This window comes from Physeter macrocephalus, chromosome 4, assembly GCF_002837175.3.
Source record: "Physeter macrocephalus isolate SW-GA chromosome 4, ASM283717v5, whole genome shotgun sequence".
In the NCBI taxonomy this organism is placed as follows: Eukaryota; Metazoa; Chordata; class Mammalia; order Artiodactyla; family Physeteridae; genus Physeter; species Physeter macrocephalus.
The window spans coordinates 70,496,121-70,503,335 of NC_041217.1; positions in this window are offsets into that span (position 1 = coordinate 70,496,121).

The window sequence follows — 7,215 nt, forward strand, 5'->3', positions numbered from 1 at the left end:
AAGCACAGGACCAGATGGCTTCACAGGCGAATTCTATCAAATATTACAGAAGAGCTAACACCTATACTTCTCAAACTCTTCCAAAATATAGCAGAAGGAGTAACACTCCCAAACTCACTCTATGAGGACCCACCATCACCCTGATACCAAAACAGACAAAGATGTCACAAAGAAAGAAAACGACAGGCCAATATCACTGATGAACATAGATGCAAAAATCCTTAACAAAATACTAGCAAACAGAATCCAACAGCACATTAAAAGGATCATACACCATGATCAAGTGGGGTTTATCCCAGGAATGCAAGGATTCTTCAATATATGAATATCAATCATTGTGTTACACCATATTAACAAACTGAAGGAAAAAAATAAAATCATCTCAATAGATGCAGGAAAAGCTTTCAACAAAATTCAACACCCATTTATGATAAAAACCCTCCAGAAAGTAGACATAGAGGGAACTTACATCAACATATAAAGGCCATATAAGACAAACCTACAGCCAATATCATCCTCAAAAAATTGAGGTGAAAAAATTGAAAGTATTTCCAGTAAGTTCAGTAAAAAGATAAGGTTGCACACTCTCACCACTATTATTCAACATTGTTTTGGAAGTTTTAGCCACAGCAATCAGAGAAGAAAAAGAAATAAAAGGAATCCAAATCAGAAAAGAAGTAAATCTGTCACTGTTTGCAGATGACATGATACTATACATACAGAATCCTAAAGGTGCTACCAGAAAACGAATAGAGCTAATCAATAAATTTGGTAAAGTAGCGGGATACAAAATTCATGCGCAGAAATTTCTTGCATTCCTATACACTAATGATGAAAAATCTGAAAGTGAAATTAAGGAAACACTCCCATTTACCATTATAACAAAAAGAATAAAATGCCTAAGAATAAACCTACGAAAGGAGACAAAACACCTGTATGCAGAAAACTATAAGACACTGATGAAAGAAATTAAAGATGATACAAACAGATGGAGAGATAGACCATGTTCTTGGATTGGAAGAATCAACATTGTGAAAATGACTATACTACCCAAAGCAATCTACAGATTCAATGCAAGCCCTGTCAAACTACCAATGACATTTTTCACACAACTAGAACAAAAATTTCACAATTTTTATGGAAACACAAAAGACCCCGAATACCCAAAGCAATCTTGAGAAAGAAAAACGGAGCTGGAGGAATCAGGCTCCCTGAATTCAGACTATACTACAAAGCTACAGCAATCAAGAAAGTATGGTACTGGCAGAAAAGCAGAAATATAGATTAATGGAACAGGATAGAAAGCCCAGGGATAAACCCACACACATATGGACAACTTATTTTTGATAAAGGAGGCAAAAATATACAATGGAGAAAACACAGCCTCTTCAGTAAGTGGTGCTGAGAAAACTGGACAGCAAAATGTAAAAGAATGAAATTAGAACACACAATAACATCATACACAAATATAAACTCAAAATGGATTAAATACCTAAATGTAAGGCCAGACACTATAAAACTCTAGAGTAATACATAGGCAAAACACTCTATGACACATATCACAGAAAGATCCTTTTTGACCATCTCTTAGAGAAATGGAAATAAAAACAAAAATTAAAAAATGGGACCTAATGAAACTTAAAAGTTTTGGTACAACAAAGGAAAACATAAACAAGACAAAAAGACAACCACAGAATGGGAGAAAATATTTGCAAATGAAACAACTGACAACAGATTAATTCCCAAAATTTACAAGCAGCCCATGCAGCTCAATACAAAAAAAAAAAAAAAAAAAAAAAACCCGATACAAAAATGGACAGAAGAGCTAAATAGACATTTCTCCAAAGAAGATACACAGATGGCCAACAAAGACATGAAAGAATGCTCAACATCATTAATCAGTAGGGAAATGCAAACCAAAACTACAATGAGGTATCACCACACACCAGGAAGAATGGCCATCATCAAAAGAACTACAAACAATAAATGCTGGAGAGGGTGTGGAGAAAAGTGAACTCTTTTTCACTGTTGGTGGGAATGTAAATTGATACAGCCACTGTGGAGAACAGTGGAGGTTCCTTAAAAAACTAAAAATAGAACTACCATATGACCCAACAATCCCACTACTGGGCATATATCCTGAGGAAACCATAATTCAAAAAGTGTCATGTACCACTATGTTCATTGCAGCTCTATTGACAATATCCAGGACATGGAAGCAACCTAAGTGTCCATCGAGAGATGAAAGGATAAAGAAGTTGTGGCACATATATACAATGGAATATTACTCAGACATAAAAAGAAATCAAACTGAGTTATTTGTAGTGAGGTGGATTGACCTAGTGTCTATCATACAAAGTGAAGTAAGTCAGAAAAGGAAAAACAAATACCGTATGCTAACACATATATACAGAATCTAAAAAAAAATAAACAAACAAACAAATAGACATGAAGAATCTAGGGGAAGAACAGGAATAAAGACAGAGATATACTACAAAATGGACTTGAGGACATGGGGAGGGGGAAGGGTAAGCTGGGACCAAGTGAGAGAGTGACATGTACATATATACACAACCAAATGTAAAACCGATAGCTAGTGGGAAGAAGCTGCATAGCACAGGGAGATAAACTCGGTGCTTTGTGACCGGGTAAGGGTGGGATAGGGAGGGTGAGAGGGAGGGAGATGCAAGAGGGAAGAGATATGGGGTTATATGTATATGTATAGCTAATTCACTTTGTTAGAAAGTAGAAACTAACACACCATTGTAAAGCAATTATACTTCAATAAAGATGTTTTCTAAAAAAGCTAAAAAAAGATTAAAACTCCAGAAATAATCAATAGCAGAATAACTGAGGCAGAAGAACGGATAAGTGGCCTGGAAGATAAAATAATGGAAATAACTACCATAGGGCAGAATAAAGATAGAAGAATGAAAAGATCTGAGGACAGTCCCAGAGATCTCTAGGACAACATTAAACACACCAACATTCGAATTATAGGGGATTAATGGGACAACATTAAATGCACCAAAATTCGAATTATAGAAGAAGAGAAAATAAAGAGACAGAGAAAATATTTGAAGTAAATATAGTTGAAAACTTCCCAAACATGGGAAAGGAAAGAGTCAATCAAGTCCAGGAGGAGCAGAGAGTCCCACACAGGATAAATCCAAGGAGAAACCTGCCAAGACACATATTAAAAAAACTATCAAAAATTAAATACAAAGAAAAGATATTAAAAGCAGCAAGGGAAAAGCAACATATAACATACAAGGGAATCGCCCTAAGGTTAACAGCTGAGATTTCAGCAGAATCTCTGCAAGCCAGAAAGGAAAGGCAGAACATATTTAAGGTGATGAAAGGGAAAAACCTACAACCAGGAATACTGTACACAACAAGGATCTCATTCAGATTCAAAAGAGAAATTATACTTTACAGACAAAGAAAATCTAAGAGAATACAGCACCACCAAACCAGCTTTATAACAAATGCTAAAGGAACATCTCTAGGCAGGAAACACAAGACAAAGAAAAGACCTACAGAAAACAAACCCAAAACAATTGAGAAAATGGTAATAGGAACACGCATATTGATAATTATGTTAAATGTAAATGGATTAAATGCTCTAACCAAAAGACATAGAATGGCTGAATAGATACAAAAACAGAACCCATATATATGCTGTCTACAAGAGACACATTCCAGACCTAGGGAAACATACAGACTGAAAGTGAGGGGATGGAAGAAGATATTCCATGCAAATGGAAATCACAATTGAGCTGGATTGAAATTCTCATATCAGACAAAATAAACTTTAAAATAAAGACTGCTGGGCTTCCCTGGTGGTGCAGTGGTTGAGAGTCCACCTGCTGATGCAGGGGACACGGGTTCGTGACCCGGTCTGGGAAGATCCCACATGCCACGGAGCGGCTGGGCCCGTGAGCCATGGCCGCTGAGCCTCTGCGTCCGCAACGGGAGAGGTCCGTGTACCAAAAAAAAAAAAGAATGCTACAAGAGACAAAGAAAGACACTACATAATGATCAAAGGAACAATCCAAGAAGAAGATATAACAATTGTAAATATTTATGCACCCAAAATAGGAACACCTCAATACATAAGGCAAATGCTAACAGCCATAAAAGGGGAAATCGACAGCAATACAATCATAGTAGGGAACTTTAACATCTCACTTTCACCAATGGACAGATCATCCAAAATGAAAATAAATAAGGAAACACAAGCCTTAAATGATACATTAAACAAGATGGACATAATTGATATTTATAGGAAATTCCATCCAAAAACAACAGAATACACTTTCTTCTCAAGTGCTCAAGAAATATTCTCCAGATAGACCATATCTTGGATCAGAAATGAAGCTTAGTAAACTTAAGAAAATTGAAACTATATCAAGTATCTTTTCCAACCACAATGCTATGAGACTAGATATTAATTACAGGAAAAAAAAACTGTAAAAAATACAAACACAAGGAGGCTAAACAATACACTACTAAATAACCAGGAGATCACTGAAGAAATCAAAGAGGAAATCAAAAAATACCTAGAAAACAATGACAATGAAAACAAGACAACCCAAGACCTATGGGATGCAGCAAAAGCAGTTAAGAAGGAAGATTATAGAAATAAAATCCTACCTGAAGAAAGAAGAAAAAGCTCAAATAAACAAACTAACCTTACAACTAAAGCAATTAGAGAAAGAAGAGCAACAACAACAACAACAAAAAAAAAACCCAAACTTAACAGAAGGAAAGAAACCATAAAAATCAGATCAGGAATAAATGAAAAAGAAATAAAGGAAACAATAACAAGATCAATAAAACTAAAAGCTGGTTCTTTGAGAACATAAAAAAATTGATACCAATTAGCAAAACTCATCCAGAAAAAAAGGAAATGACTCAAATCAGCAGAATTAGAAATTAAAAAGGAGAAATAACAACTGACAATGTAGAAATAAAAAGAATCATAAGAGACTACTAAAAGCAACACTATGCCAATAAAATGGAAAACTTGGAAGAAATGGACAAATTCTTAGAAAAGCACAACCTTCCAAGACTGAACCAGGAAGAAATAGGAAATATAAACAAGCAAATCACAAGCACTTAAAATGAAACTGTAATTAAAATCTTCCAACAAACAAAAGCCCAACACCGGATAGCTTCACAGGTGAATGATCTCTATCAAACATTTAGAGAAGAGTTAAGACCTGTCCTTCACAGACTCTTCCAAAACATAGCAGGGGGAGGAATACTCCCAAACTCATTGTATGAGGCCAACATCACCCTGACACCAAAACCAGACAAAGATGTCACAAGAAAAGAAAACTTCAGGCCAATATCACTGATGAACATAGATGCAAAAATCCTCAACAAAATACTAGCAAACAGAATCCAACAGCACATTAAAAGGATCATACACCATGATCAAGTGGGGTTTATTCCAGGAATGCAAGGATTTTTCAATATAAGCAAATCAAACAATGGGGTGCACCGTATTAACAAATTGAAGGATCAAAACCATATGGTCATCTCAATAAATGCAGAATAAGCATGTGACAAAATTCAACATCCATTTATGATAAAAACTCTCCACAGAGTAGGCATGGAAGGAACCTACCTCAACATACTAAAGGCCATATATGACAAACCCACAGCCAACATTATTCTCAATGATGAAAAACTGAAACCATTTCATCTAAGATCAGGAACAAGACAAGGTTGCCCACTCTCACCACTCTTATTCAACATAGTTTTGGAAGTTTTAGCCACAGCAATCAGAGAAGAAAAAGAAATAAAAGGAATCCAAATCACAAAAGAAGAAGAAAAGCTGTCACTGTTTGCAGATGACATGATACTATACATAGAGAAGCCAAAAGATGCTACTGGAAAATGACTAGAGCTAGTCAATGTATTTGGTAAAGTAGCAGGACACAAAAGTAATGCACAGAAATCTCTTGCATTCCTATACACTAACAATGAAACATCTGAGAGAGAAATTATGGAAACACTCCCTTTACCACTGCAACAAAAAGAACAAAATACCTACGAATAAACCTACTGAAGGAGACAAAAAAACCTGTAGGCAGAAAACTATAAGACACTGATGAAAGAAATTAAAGACAATACAAACAGATGGAGAGATAATACATGTTCTTGGATTAGAAAGAATCAACATAGTGAAAATGAATATACTACCCAAAGTAATCCAGGGATTCAATGAAATCCATGTCAAATTACCAATGGCATTTTCACAGAACTAGAACAAAAAATTTCACAATTTGTATGGAAACACAAAAGACCCCAAATTGCCAAAGCAATCTTGAGAAAGAAAAATGGAGCTGGAGGAATCAGGCTCCCTGACTTCAGACTAAACTACAAAGCTACAGTAATCAAGACAGTATGGTACTGGCCCAAAAACAGAAATATATATCAATGGAACAGGATAGAAAACTCAGAGATGAACTCACACACATATGGTCACCTTATCTTTGATAAAGGAGGTAAGAATATACAATGGAGAAAATACAGCCTCTTCAATAAGTGGTGTTGAGAAAACTGCACAGCTGCATGTAAAAGAATGAAAATAGAACACTTCCTAACACCATACACAAAATAAAGTCAAAATGGATTAAAGACCTAAATCTATGGCCAGGCAGTATAAAACTCTTAGAGGGAAACATAGGCAGAGCACTTTATGACATGAATCACATCAAGATCCTTTTTAACCCACCTCCCAGAGAAATGGAAATAAAAACACAAATAAACAAATGAGACTTAATGAAACTTAAAATCTTTTGCACAGCAAAGGAAACCATAAACAAGACTAAAAGACAAACATCAGAATGGAAGAAATATTTGCAAATGAAGCAACTGACAAAGGGTTAATCTCCAAAATATACAAGCAGCTCATGCAGCTCAATATCCAAAAACAAACAATCCAATCCAAAAATGGTTAGAAAACCTAAAGACACATTTAGGCAAGGAAGATATACAGATTGCCAACAAACACATGAAAGGATTCTCAGCATCACTACTCATTACAGAAATGCAAATCAAGATTACAGTGGGGTATCACTTCACACTGGTCAGAATGGCCATTATCAAAAAATCTACAAACAGTAAATGCTGGGGAGGGTGTGGAGAAAAGGGAACCCTCTTGCACTGTTGGTGCAAATGTAAATTGATACAGCCACTATG